The sequence below is a fragment of the Monomorium pharaonis genome, unplaced genomic scaffold (genome assembly GCF_013373865.1).
Source record: "Monomorium pharaonis isolate MP-MQ-018 unplaced genomic scaffold, ASM1337386v2 scaffold_283, whole genome shotgun sequence".
Lineage (NCBI taxonomy): Eukaryota > Metazoa > Arthropoda > Insecta > Hymenoptera > Formicidae > Monomorium > Monomorium pharaonis.
Genome location: NW_023415564.1, coordinates 25,079 through 39,576, shown reverse-complemented (window position 1 = coordinate 39,576; position 14,498 = coordinate 25,079). Strand labels below are relative to the sequence as shown.

Sequence of the window (14,498 nt, the reverse complement as noted above, 5' to 3'; positions counted from 1 at the left end):
ATTTTAAAATGCTGAAATCAGCACGAAAATTAATTTTAATTGTCGTGCTGGATAGTTTTTACGTATCTGGCGACAATTCTCGACAGTTCTCGTATTCTGCTGTGTTTTTCTATAATATTTAAACAGAGTTCTAACGTTTAAACTTGTGTCCATAATTTTAAAATGCTGAAATCAGCACGAAAATTAATTTTAATTGTCGTGCTGGATAGTTTTTACGTCTCTGGCGACAATTCTCGACAGTTCTCGTATTCTGCTGTGTTTTTCTATAATATTTAAACAGAGTTCTAACGTTTAAACTTGTGTCCATAATTTTAAAATGCTGAAATCAGCACGAAAATTAATTTTAATTGTCGTGCTGGATAGTTTTTACGTCTCTGGCGACAATTCTCGACAGTTCTCGTATTCTGCTGTGTTTTTCTATAATATTTAAACAGAGTTCTAACGTTTAAACTTGTGTCCATAATTTTAAAATGCTGAAATCAGCACGAAAATTAATTTTAATTGTCGTGCTGGATAGTTTTTACGTATCTGGCGACAATTCTCGACAGTTCTCGTATTCTGCTGTGTTTTTCTATAATATTTAAACAGAGTTCTAACGTTTAAACTTGTGTCCATAATTTTAAAATGCTGAAATCAGCACGAAAATTAATTTTAATTGTCGTGCTGGATAGTTTTTACGTCTCTGGCGACAATTCTCGACAGTTCTCGTATTCTGCTGTGTTTTTCTATAATATTTAAACAGAGTTCTAATCGTTTAAACTTGTGTACCATAATTTTAAGAGGCTGAAATCAGCACGAAAATTAATTTTAATTGTCGTGCTGGATAGTTTTTACGTATCTGGCGACAATTCTCGACAGTTCTCGTATTCTGCTGTGTTTTTCTATAATATTTAAACAGAGTTCTAACGTTTAAACTTGTGTCCATAATTTTAAAATGCTGAAATCAGCACGAAAATTAATTTTAATTGTCGTGCTGGATAGTTTTTACGTCTCTGGCGACAATTCTCGACAGTTCTCGTATTCTGCTGTGTTTTTCTATAATATTTAAACAGAGTTCTAACGTTTAAACTTGTGTCCATAATTTTAAAATGCTGAAATCAGCACGAAAATTAATTTTAATTGTCGTGCTGGATAGTTTTTACGTATCTGGCGACAATTCTCGACAGTTCTCGTATTCTGCTGTGTTTTTCTATAATATTTAAACAGAGTTCTAACGTTTAAACTTGTGTCCATAATTTTAAAATGCTGAAATCAGCACGAAAATTAATTTTAATTGTCGTGCTGGATAGTTTTTACGTCTCTGGCGACAATTCTCGACAGTTCTCGTATTCTGCTGTGTTTTTCTATAATATTTAAACAGAGTTCTAACGTTTAAACTTGTGTCCATAATTTTAAAATGCTGAAATCAGCACGAAAATTAATTTTAATTGTCGTGCTGGATAGTTTTTACGTCTCTGGCGACAATTCTCGACAGTTCTCGTATTCTGCTGTGTTTTTCTATAATATTTAAACAGAGTTCTAACGTTTAAACTTGTGTCCATAATTTTAAAATGCTGAAATCAGCACGAAAATTAATTTTAATTGTCGTGCTGGATAGTTTTTACGTCTCTGGCGACAATTCTCGACAGTTCTCGTATTCTGCTGTGTTTTTCTATAATATTTAAACAGAGTTCTAACGTTTAAACTTGTGTCCATAATTTTAAAATGCTGAAATCAGCACGAAAATTAATTTTAATTGTCGTGCTGGATAGTTTTTACGTCTCTGGCGACAATTCTCGACAGTTCTCGTATTCTGCTGTGTTTTTCTATAATATTTAAACAGAGTTCTAACGTTTAAACTTGTGTCCATAATTTTAAAATGCTGAAATCAGCACGAAAATTAATTTTAATTGTCGTGCTGGATAGTTTTTACGTATCTGGCGACAATTCTCGACAGTTCTCGTATTCTGCTGTGTTTTTCTATAATATTTAAACAGAGTTCTAACGTTTAAACTTGTGTCCATAATTTTAAAATGCTGAAATCAGCACGAAAATTAATTTTAATTGTCGTGCTGGATAGTTTTTACGTATCTGGCGACAATTCTCGACAGTTCTCGTATTCTGCTGTGTTTTTCTATAATATTTAAACAGAGTTCTAACGTTTAAACTTGTGTCCATAATTTTAAAATGCTGAAATCAGCACGAAAATTAATTTTAATTGTCGTGCTGGATAGTTTTTACGTATCTGGCGACAATTCTCGACAGTTCTCGTATTCTGCTGTGTTTTTCTATAATATTTAAACAGAGTTCTAACGTTTAAACTTGTGTCCATAATTTTAAAATGCTGAAATCAGCACGAAAATTAATTTTAATTGTCGTGCTGGATAGTTTTTACGTCTCTGGCGACAATTCTCGACAGTTCTCGTATTCTGCTGTGTTTTTCTATAATATTTAAACAGAGTTCTAACGTTTAAACTTGTGTCCATAATTTTAAAATGCTGAAATCAGCACGAAAATTAATTTTAATTGTCGTGCTGGATAGTTTTTACGTATCTGGCGACAATTCTCGACAGTTCTCGTATTCTGCTGTGTTTTTCTATAATATTTAAACAGAGTTCTAACGTTTAAACTTGTGTCCATAATTTTAAAATGCTGAAATCAGCACGAAAATTAATTTTAATTGTCGTGCTGGATAGTTTTTACGTCTCTGGCGACAATTCTCGACAGTTCTCGTATTCTGCTGTGTTTTTCTATAATATTTAAACAGAGTTTCTAACGTTTAAACTTGTGTCCATAATTTTAAAATGCTGAAATCAGCACGAAAATTAATTTTAATTGTCGTGCTGGATAGTTTTTACGTATCTGGCGACAATTCTCGACAGTTCTCGTATTCTGCTGTGTTTTTCTATAATATTTAAACAGAGTTCTAACGTTTAAACTTGTGTCCATAATTTTAAAATGCTGAAATCAGCACGAAAATTAATTTTAATTGTCGTGCTGGATAGTTTTTACGTCTCTGGCGACAATTCTCGACAGTTCTCGTATTCTGCTGTGTTTTTCTATAATATTTAAACAGAGTTCTAACGTTTAAACTTGTGTCCATAATTTTAAGAGGCTGAAATCAGCACGAAAATTAATTTTAATTGTCGTGCTGGATAGTTTTTACGTATCTGGCGACAATTCTCGACAGTTCTCGTATTCTGCTGTGTTTTTCTATAATATTTAAACAGAGTTCTAACGTTTAAACTTGTGTACACATATTTTAAGAGGCTGAAATCAGCACGAAAATTAATTTTAATTGTCGTGCTGGATAGTTTTTACGTATCTGGCGACAATTCTCGACAGTTCTCGTATTCTGCTGTGTTTTTCTATAATATTTAAACAGAGTTCTAACGTTTAAACTTGTGTCCATAATTTTAAAATGCTGAAATCAGCACGAAAATTAATTTTAATTGTCGTGCTGGATAGTTTTTACGTCTCTGGCGACAATTCTCGACAGTTCTCGTATTCTGCTGTGTTTTTCTATAATATTTAAACAGAGTTCTATCGTTTAAACTTGTGTACACTAATTTTAAAATGCTGAAATCAGCACGAAAATTAATTTTAATTGTCGTGCTGGATAGTTTTTACGTCTCTGGCGACAATTCTCGACAGTTCTCGTATTCTGCTGTGTTTTTCTATAATATTTAAACAGAGTTCTAACGTTTAAACTTGTGTCCATAATTTTAAAATGCTGAAATCAGCACGAAAATTAATTTTAATTGTCGTGCTGGATAGTTTTTACGTATCTGGCGACAATTCTCGACAGTTCTCGTATTCTGCTGTGTTTTTCTATAATATTTAAACAGAGTTCTAACGTTTAAACTTGTGTCCATAATTTTAAAATGCTGAAATCAGCACGAAAATTAATTTTAATTGTCGTGCTGGATAGTTTTTACGTATCTGGCGACAATTCTCGACAGTTCTCGTATTCTGCTGTGTTTTTCTATAATATTTAAACAGAGTTCTAACGTTTAAACTTGTGTCCATAATTTTAAAATGCTGAAATCAGCACGAAAATTAATTTTAATTGTCGTGCTGGATAGTTTTTACGTATCTGGCGACAATTCTCGACAGTTCTCGTATTCTGCTGTGTTTTTCTATAATATTTAAACAGAGTTCTAACGTTTAAACTTGTGTCCATAATTTTAAAATGCTGAAATCAGCACGAAAATTAATTTTAATTGTCGTGCTGGATAGTTTTTACGTATCTGGCGACAATTCTCGACAGTTCTCGTATTCTGCTGTGTTTTTCTATAATATTTAAACAGAGTTCTAACGTTTAAACTTGTGTCCATAATTTTAAAATGCTGAAATCAGCACGAAAATTAATTTTAATTGTCGTGCTGGATAGTTTTTACGTATCTGGCGACAATTCTCGACAGTTCTCGTATTCTGCTGTGTTTTTCTATAATATTTAAACAGAGTTCTAACGTTTAAACTTGTGTCCATAATTTTAAAATGCTGAAATCAGCACGAAAATTAATTTTAATTGTCGTGCTGGATAGTTTTTACGTATCTGGCGACAATTCTCGACAGTTCTCGTATTCTGCTGTGTTTTTCTATAATATTTAAACAGAGTTCTAACGTTTAAACTTGTGTCCATAATTTTAAAATGCTGAAATCAGCACGAAAATTAATTTTAATTGTCGTGCTGGATAGTTTTTACGTATCTGGCGACAATTCTCGACAGTTCTCGTATTCTGCTGTGTTTTTCTATAATATTTAAACAGAGTTCTAACGTTTAAACTTGTGTCCATAATTTTAAAATGCTGAAATCAGCACGAAAATTAATTTTAATTGTCGTGCTGGATAGTTTTTACGTATCTGGCGACAATTCTCGACAGTTCTCGTATTCTGCTGTGTTTTTCTATAATATTTAAACAGAGTTCTAACGTTTAAACTTGTGTCCATAATTTTAAAATGCTGAAATCAGCACGAAAATTAATTTTAATTGTCGTGCTGGATAGTTTTTACGTATCTGGCGACAATTCTCGACAGTTCTCGTATTCTGCTGTGTTTTTCTATAATATTTAAACAGAGTTCTAACGTTTAAACTTGTGTCCATAATTTTAAATGCTGAAATCAGCACGAAAATTAATTTTAATTGTCGTGCTGGATAGTTTTTACGTATCTGGCGACAATTCTCGACAGTTCTCGTATTCTGCTGTGTTTTTCTATAATATTTAAACAGAGTTCTACGTTTAAACTTGTGTCCATAATTTTAAAATGCTGAAATCAGCACGAAAATTAATTTTAATTGTCGTGCTGGATAGTTTTTACGTCTCTGGCGACAATTCTCGACAGTTCTCGTATTCTGCTGTGTTTTTCTATAATATTTAAACAGAGTTCTAACGTTTAAACTTGTGTCCATAATTTTAAAATGCTGAAATCAGCACGAAAATTAATTTAATTGTCGTGCTGGATAGTTTTTACGTATCTGGCGACAATTCTCGACAGTTCTCGTATTCTGCTGTGTTTTTCTATAATATTTAAACAGAGTTCTAACGTTTAAACTTGTGTCCATAATTTTAAAATGCTGAAATCAGCACGAAAATTAATTTTAATTGTCGTGCTGGATAGTTTTTACGTCTCTGGCGACAATTCTCGACAGTTCTCGTATTCTGCTGTGTTTTTCTATAATATTTAAACAGAGTTCTAACGTTTAAACTTGTGTACACAATTTTAAGATGCTGAAATCAGCACGAAAATTAATTTTTAATTGTCGTGCTGGATAGTTTTTACGATATCTGGCGACAATTTTCGACAGTTCTCGTATTCTGCTGTGTTTTTCTATAATATATAAACAGAGTTCTATCGTTTAAACTTGTGTACACAATTTTAAGAGGCTGAAATCAGCACGAAAATTAATTTTAATTGTCGTGCTGGATAGTTTTTAGATATCTGGCGACAATTCTTGCAGTTCTCGTATTCTGCTGTGTTTTTCTATAATATTTAAACAGAGTTCTAACGTTTAAACTTGTGTACATAATTTTAAAAGGCTGAAATCAGCACGAAATTAAATTTAATTGTCGTGCTGGATAGTTTTTACATATCTGGCGACAATTCTCGACAGTTCTCGTATTCTGCTGTGTTTTTCTATAATATTTAAACAGAGTTCCAACGTTTAAACTTGTGTACACAATTTTAAAGAGGCTGAAATCAGCACGAAAATTAATTTTAATTGTCGTGCTGGATAGTTTTTACGATATCTGGCGACAATTCTTGACAGTTCTCGTATTCTGCTGTGTTTTTCTATAATATTTAAACAGAGTTCTAACGTTTAAACTTGTGTACACAATTTTAAGAGGCTGAAATCAGCACGAAAATTAATTTTAATTGTCGTGCTGGATAGTTTTTACGATATCTGGCGACAATTCTTGACAGTTCTCGTATTCTGCTGTGTTTTTCTATAATATTTAAACAGAGTTCTAACGTTTAAACTTGTGTACACAATTTTAAGTGGCTGAAATCAGCACGAAACTTAAATTTAATTGTCGTGCTGGATAGTTTTTACGTATCTGGCGACAATTCTCGACAGTTCTCGTATTCTGCTGTGTTTTTCTATAATATTTAAACAGAGTTCTAACGTTTAAACTTGTGTACATAATTTTAAAAGGCTGAAATCAGCACGAAAATTAATTTTAATTGTCGTGCTGGATAGTTTTTACGTATCTGGCGACAATTCTCGACAGTTCTCGTATTCTGCTGTGTTTTTCTATAATATTTAAACAGAGTTCTAACGTTTAAACTTGTGTACATCAATTTTAAAGATGCTGAAATCAGCACGAAAATTAATTTTAATTGTCGTGCTGGATAGTTTTTACGTATCTGGCGACAATTCTCGACAGTTCTCGTATTCTGCTGTGTTTTTCTATAATATTTAAACAGAGTTCTAACGTTTAAACTTGTGTCCATAATTTTAAAATGCTGAAATCAGCACGAAATTAAATTTAATTGTCGTGCTGGATAGTTTTTACAGTATCTGGCGACAATTCTTCTACAGTTCTCGTATTCTGCTGTGTTTTTCTATAATATTTAAACAGAGTTCTAACGTTTAAACTTGTGTACATAATTTTAAAAGGCTGAAATCAGCACGAAAATTAATTTAATTGTCGTGCTGGATAGTTTTTACGTATCTGGCGACAATTCTCGATTGTTCTCGTATTCTGCTGTGTTTTTTATAATATTTAAACAGAGTTCTAACGTTTAAACTTGTGTACATAATTTTAAAATGCTGAAATCAGCACGAAAATTAATTTTAATTGTCGTGCTGGATAGTTTTTACGTATCTGGCGACAATTCTCGACAGTTCTCGTATTCTGCTGTGTTTTTCTATAATATTTAAACAGAGTTCTAACGTTTAAACTTGTGTACATAATTTTAAATGCTGAAATCAGCACGAAATTAAATTTAATTGTCGTGCTGGATAGTTTTTACGTCTCTGGCGACAATTCTCTGCAGTTCTCGTATTCTGCTGTGTTTTTCTATAATATTTAAACAGAGTTCTAACGTTATAAACTTGTGTACACAATTTTTAAGAGGCTGAAATCAGCACGAAAATTAATTTTAATTGTCGTGCTGGATAGTTTTTACGTCTCTGGCGACAATTCTTCGACAGTTCTCGTATTCTGCTGTGTTTTTCTATAATATTTAAACAGAGTTCTAATCGTTTAAACTTGTGTACACAATTTTAAGAGGCTGAAATCAGCACGAAAATTAATTTTAATTGTCGTGCTGGATAGTTTTTACGATATCTGGCGACAATTTTCGACAGTTCTCGTATATGCTGTGTTTTTCTATAATATTTAAACAGAGTTCTATCGTTTAAACTTGTGTACTCAATTTTAAGAGGCTGAAATCAGCACGAAAATTAATTTTAATTGTCGTGCTGGATAGTTTTTACATATCTGGCGACAATTCTCTGCAGTTCTCGTATTCTGCTGTGTTTTTCTATAATATTTAAACAGAGTTCTAACGTTTAAACTTGTGTACACAATTTTAAGAGGCTGAAATCAGCACGAAAATTAATTTTAATTGTCGTGCTGGATAGTTTTTAGATATCTGGCGACAATTCTCTGCAGTTCTCGTATATTGCTGTGTTTTTCTATAATATTTAAACAGAGTTCTATCGTTTAAACTTGTGTACATCAATTTTAAGAGGCTGAAATCAGCACGAAAATTAATTTTAATTGTCGTGCTGGATAGTTTTTAGATATCTGGCGACAATTCTCGACAGTTCTCGTATTTTGCTGTGTTTTTCTATAATATTTAAACAGAGTTCTAACGTTTAAACTTGTGTACATAATTTTGAAAGGCTGAAATCAGCACGAAACTAAAATTTAATTGTCGTGCTGGATAGTTTTTACATATCTGGCGACAATTCTCGACAGTTCTCGTATTCTGCTGTGTTTTTCTATAATATTTAAACAGAGTTCCAACGTTTAAACTTGTGTACACAATTTTAAGGGGCTGAAATCAGCACGAAAATTAATTTTAATTGTCGTGCTGGATAGTTTTTAGATATCTGGCGACAATTCTCGACAGTTCTTATTATATATGATTGTTTTCTCTTTACAGAAACAGATTTCAAATTCCTAGATGATTTGGAAGATCTCTGAAGAGAATTTTTATACATTGGAGGAAGAGGATATATTGTGTTCAATCATATTAATATAAATTATATTAATCAAACATGTAATTATAAATAAAAATGTTTAATTTTACAAAATAAATAAAATTAAAATTTTCTAACCTAATCATAACCTATAAACATAATTCGACCTGAATTTTAGGTTATTAACTATATAAGTAACCGCACTGTGCCAACACGCTGCTATCACAGGGACAGCATTTCGTGACAACACCGTGTGTGCACTCCGTGATTGCACGGCGTGCAATCCACCGTGACATCACAAGAGTGCGGTACCCGGACTTCACGTGCCGTCACGCCATGCTGCAAACACGTGCAATCACAGCGCCATCACAGTGCGGTCATCTGGCTATCGGGGTTGTGTTTTCTGAACGTAGCCATTATTAGCATGGGACAGTAAAAGAAGTGAGTGAAATGAAAATAACAGCATGCTGAAGACTCAAGAATCAAGATCGAGCTTCTTTGTATGTGTTTTGCATAAAGGGCCATCTACAATGGAGTGTTTTAGTCGTAACAACGCTAAATCTACGACCATGCTGTCAATAATATAACGACGTAACAATAATATACAAGCCGGCTATCATAGAGAGGTGACTAAAAACTAAACCCCGAACACCTAAACGCTCATTGTAAGCACCCACTGAATTGGCTCAATGTCTGTTGTAGGCCGTAATCAGTAAACAGTACGTAATGAAATATTGTCTACGACTACTGCTACGGCCTACAAACTCTCCATTGTAGATGGCCCTTTAAACGCTGTGTAATTCTTGATGCGTAAAGTTTAACCGCGCGAGAGAGAGACAAAGCCATTTTACTCCATCTTTTTGTATAGCACTTTCAGAACGCAACGGACGCAGGATGGACCGGGACCGGAGCAAATATGGCATCGCGAATCTCTTAATTGGTGATATATATCAATCATACGTAATTGTAATTCGTTTGAACGCGTATCTGTCAATATACTTGTTCGAGCGAAGATCGCGATTCGTAGCGACATGTCAATCGTGATACGCAAAGGTGATTGTGCGAGAAACAATCTCTTCGTCATATCTTAATTGCATTTTCTTTTTTGATTTGTAGATCGAGGCAGTTCTGACATGGACCGGTGCCGGGAAGCAAATGTCGCGCCATATCTATCTACTTGGTAAGTCAAATCTGCATCGTAACTTGAGCTAAATTCTCAGTCTTAACTTTGTGTTTATGCACTTTCCATATATTGGACAATACTTGCAATATCGCAAAAAGACAGTTGTCGCATCATCGATTATTTGTGTGGACAATCGACATGTAGGGACGCGTACCCAGCGATGCCAGTATCGAATCTTTTTGTAACATCGTGCTGCTAAGCCATTCTCTTCGCATGATATTGCGAAAAGATTCGGTGTACCGAGCAGCGCGGCGCCACTCACTTGAAGCTGATCGCGCGAAAGAAACGAAGTCGTTTCACGTCATCTTAATTTGCGTATCACTTTCAGAATGCGACGAACGCAGAATGAATCGATTCCGGGACGAATGGCATTGCAAATTACTTAATTGGTAAGTGTAACACATGTCAATTTAACGTTATAATCCAGTCGAACACGTAAAATTATTTATTAAATTAATATTTGTTCAAGCGGAGAAAGCGATTGCGCGACACTCAATGCGTTAATCGCGCGTCACGATTGAGGAATTAATCCTTCGCTATCATTGATGTGTGTTCTTTTCTTATTTGCAGATCGTGACAATCGACATGGATCGGTTCCGGGGCGGATGACATCGCGATATTTATTTGGTAAGTAGCATTTACATTCAGTACTTAATTCAAGAGATTTCGGTACGAGGAGCAGCGATATTGAGGAAACTAATGAAAGAAAGAAGAAAAAAAAAACGGAAAAAAAGAAATAAAATTTTGGGCAATAATATTTACAGTAAGATAGGATTGCAAATAATGGCAAAATCAGATTGGAAACGTCTTCGAAACAAATATTTAGATTTGTAACGACATAAAATGTTACAATTGAAAATGCATTTGAGAAAAGCTGAGGGAGAAAGAGGCGGGATTATGACAAAATGGTATCAGAAAGATTGGTCTGTAACGCACATTACCCGTAAATTTGAAACGAAATGTCTCAGGAATATTTAAGGTTAGCTAGGATATTTTAAAAATGTAAAAAATAAAATTCTGCAGCTTTTCAGACAATATTAAGCTATAGAAAACTATAGAATTTTGTACTTATCTGAAAAAAAATTTTAATATTCTCTAGAAAAGTATATAACTACACTCAAATATTTACAGAAAATTACAAATTTTTATGAGTTCCGAGAAAAAGCTTTTAGAATTATTTACAGAAACCAAACAATTTTGTTGGTGGTCCTGGCAGGGTCATGAAAAGAAGTGCTGAAGGCAGAAAAGGTAGAGGTAGCAGAAGAGAATCTTTCAGTAGAGGAAGAGGCGGCAATAATGGAGGTTTCAAAAGTCGGAGGTGGTAGATTTAATCGTTCAGGTGGAGGTCGAGGAGGAGACAGAGGAAGATGGTAGATTTAAAATATGTGTATACTAGAATAAATCCTTAAAATATGAATTATAATGATCAATCTTGTAAATGACAAAGGGATTAAATTTTATACAAGTTAATTTTTCTAAATTTTCTTTAATGGTTTTAATTGTATAATAAGTGTCATTATTTATATGTTGTGTTATGTGTTATACGGATTTGACGGCATAAGGCGCGCGTGCGTGCGTGCACATATCCATAAAAAATATAATAATCAATCCTGATCGAACTTTGTACATTTTCAAGTTCTTTTTCTGCTCGTTTGCAGTTTAGTACTCTTTGGTCGACTTCTTTTCTACTCAATTTTTCCATCCTGTCTTTCGATATTTTTTCCCAATATTTTCTCTTCATCACCTGAAAAAAAAGATACATAATTTTGTTTTATTTTTATTTGAACTCGTCACTGGTTTTTGACATTCTTCTTTTATTGCTTCTCCGCTAATGTCTTCTACAGTGATTGTGTCATTTACAGTGTGTCTTCTTTTCTTTTTTTCTGTAATTTTATTGCGACTATTCTCTTGATTTTCTGTATTTCCTTTGTCTCTTTCATCTTTGCTATATGATTTTTCTGAATTTTTCTTTCTTTGGATTTTGTCGATTATCTGTCGTATCTATTTCATTACTATGATTATTATTCTTGTCTTCGAGTTCTTCTGTTGGCACTTGTTCTTTTCACTTGCCAATCTGTTATAGTTTCATCTTTAGTTTTTTTCTTTTTTTTGCTTTAGTATCACTTTCGTCTACTTGTAATTTTTCCAGGACACATTTTTCTTCCTTTATATTTTCTTTATTGCCATCTGCTGCATTTATTTCATTGTCATATATATTTTTCTTGCCTTCAGAGTCTTTTTTTAGTACTTTTTTATTCCGCCGATTTGTCGTACTTTTATGTACTTCTTCTTTCTTTATTTTAATGTCATATTCGTCTTTAACAGACAATTTTTCTGAATACTTTTTCCTTTTAAAATTTCGTTTATCACCATTATCCGTTACATGTATTTCGGTATCACAGGGATTATCCTTAACCTTAACTTCAAATTCAGCTTTGAGTACCTTTCCTTTTTTGTCTTGCTGATCTACTATATTTTGAGTGGCAATTTCTTTTTTATCTTTTTTGACTTTAATGTCATTTCATCTACAACATGCAATTTTTCCAAAGAATGTTTTCTTTTTTTACTTTGTTTGCTATTATTATCTTCTATAACTTTGCATAAATTATCTTTGGAGTCTGTTTCTTCATTGAACGCTTCTTCTTCATTCTCTTTCAATTTTTTTTTAGCCTTTGAATCATCAACCAACACTCCAATTATTATATCACTTTTAGATTGTTTAAATGTGATATACTTAATAGTTCAGTGGGGGATGCATGTGTTGGCAAAACATATCCTTTTTTTGGAATGTCTATAAAATAAAATATTAATCTAAAAGTAATACATTAAAGTAACACATCACCAAGTTATGAAAGTTAGAACTATTATCTCTCATATAGCAATTATATAGCAATATATAATATTTGGCAAACAAGTACGACTCCTCTTACCTTAAGGCATTTTTGAGCATGGCTAGGTGTATCAAATTCCACAAATGCAAATCCCTTTATCTTGTTATTGCTCTTGTAACGTGGAATCGAAACATAATCTACAGTTCCATATTTGGAAAAAGCAGAGATCAACCAGTCATGGTCCGCTCCTGGTGGTAAGTTTTGTACATAAATTGTGCACTGGTCAACATTCTCTTTTGTCTGAATCGGTGTTACTCGACAGACCTTTGTACCATCCTCGGATACTTTCAACATTGTTGACTCCTGCAGAGCCTTAGCTATCTTGTTTGCGGTGATCATATGCTCATCCGTGGTCAGTTCTTTCAGCTTGTTACACCTGGTAAATACTTCAAGATCCACATCTAAAAGACCAAGAACAATTACGATCGATATTTTGATATCTTTTAAAAAAACTAAAATGTAAGATTTTATACTATTATATACATTAAATAAAAATTCATTCAAATAATTAATATAGGCAAAAGACACAAGGAAGAAATACTTACAGGGATTCTCTTGCAAAAGTTTTGATAGGAAACGATCCTTGCTCAAATTAGAGTCGCTGAAATAGAACTCCATTTGTTTTCGTATCGATGCGTGTAATCGGTGCAATGCTTCCTTCTTCATATTTTCACTGGGAGAATTAGTGCGCACTGAAAGTTAAATAGTTTCAATTTAAAAGTTATTTCAAAATGGTACTGAACTCTTCTCTTTACATTTGCCGTTTACAGGATGGCACAGGATGGTCTGTACGGTCTGCTGGGTAGCAATCACGTAACTTTTTCTTTATAACGGAAATGTGAAAAGTGAAAAGTTTTATGTAACTATCTCTTTCTATTAATGTTAAATAGAAAGAGACAGTAACTTTAAATTTTTCACTTTCACGTTTCCGCCCTAGGGGAAAAATTACATGATCGAGACACCACGAGACACCATTGGTCTGTTCTTTTTCGCTGCACTGCTGCACTGGTGCAACAAGTTAGAATGAGAAAAAACATATTTGTCTCACTTTAACTTATTGCACCAGTGCATCAGTGCAGCTAAAAAGAACAGGCCACGTTTCATCAGAGAGAAGCTGAGAGGGTCGTCGCACAGCCTTCTGCATAGTACAAAATGTATAATGTATAATGTATAATTAACCAATCAGAGGTCTTTATTTCTATCCTAGGGAGGGAAATAGACAACTCTGATTGATTAATTCTCTTATGCGTCATGCACTATGCGTTATGCAGAAGCTGTGCGGCGGTTCTTATGATTTCTGCATGGATGTGGAATCGCTTGTGCAGCGCGGCAAGAAGCGATGTGATGACCAATAAATATACAGCCTTTAAGCAGAAACAATGGAAGCTTTTCAGTAAGGCCGGATCTACAATAGGTAGTAAGCCTTATGCCATAAGAAACTGACCAATTATAATTAAATGTGAGAAAAATAATCGAATATAATTAGTTAGTTCCTTATGGTTTAAGGTTTACTACACCTATTGTAGATCCGATCTAGGGCGTAGTCTACAATGAAGATTCAAGCTTTAAACCATAAGAAATTAACCAATCACAGTCGATATTTATAAAAATACTCAATTGTGATTAGTCAATTTTTTATTAAGCTTAAAGCTTAAGTCTTTATTGTAGACTACGCCTAAGAGACCCAAATTAACACAGCAGTAATTTTGTCTTTGTCTCTAACTGAATATCAAACAAAAACAGAAATCAGCACGAAAATTAATTTTAATTGTCGTGCTGGATAGTTTTT

At 33.3% G+C, this 14,498-nt stretch overlaps 1 long non-coding RNA gene and 1 pseudogene across 9 annotated transcripts; one reads left to right on the top strand and one right to left on the bottom strand.

Moving 5' to 3' along the window:
• The first annotated feature begins 8,979 nt into the window (after nt 1–8,979).
• LOC118648200 lies at nt 8,980–11,432 on the top strand. 9 transcript variants are annotated; one of them, XR_004965200.1, is made up of 6 exons: nt 8,980–9,076; nt 9,504–9,575; nt 9,752–9,815; nt 10,147–10,207; nt 10,389–10,445; nt 11,035–11,432. It is a non-coding gene; the product is annotated as an uncharacterized LOC118648200 (long non-coding RNA). The 9 variants fall into 9 exon arrangements; XR_004965196.1 differs by having other exon boundaries at nt 9,504–9,688; XR_004965203.1 differs by having other exon boundaries at nt 8,990–9,135; nt 9,504–9,688; nt 11,003–11,432.
• Nucleotides 11,433–11,558: 126 nt separating this feature from the next.
• Nucleotides 11,559–13,643, bottom strand: LOC118648203 (annotated as a pseudogene).
• Nucleotides 13,644–14,498: the final 855 nt, after the last annotated feature.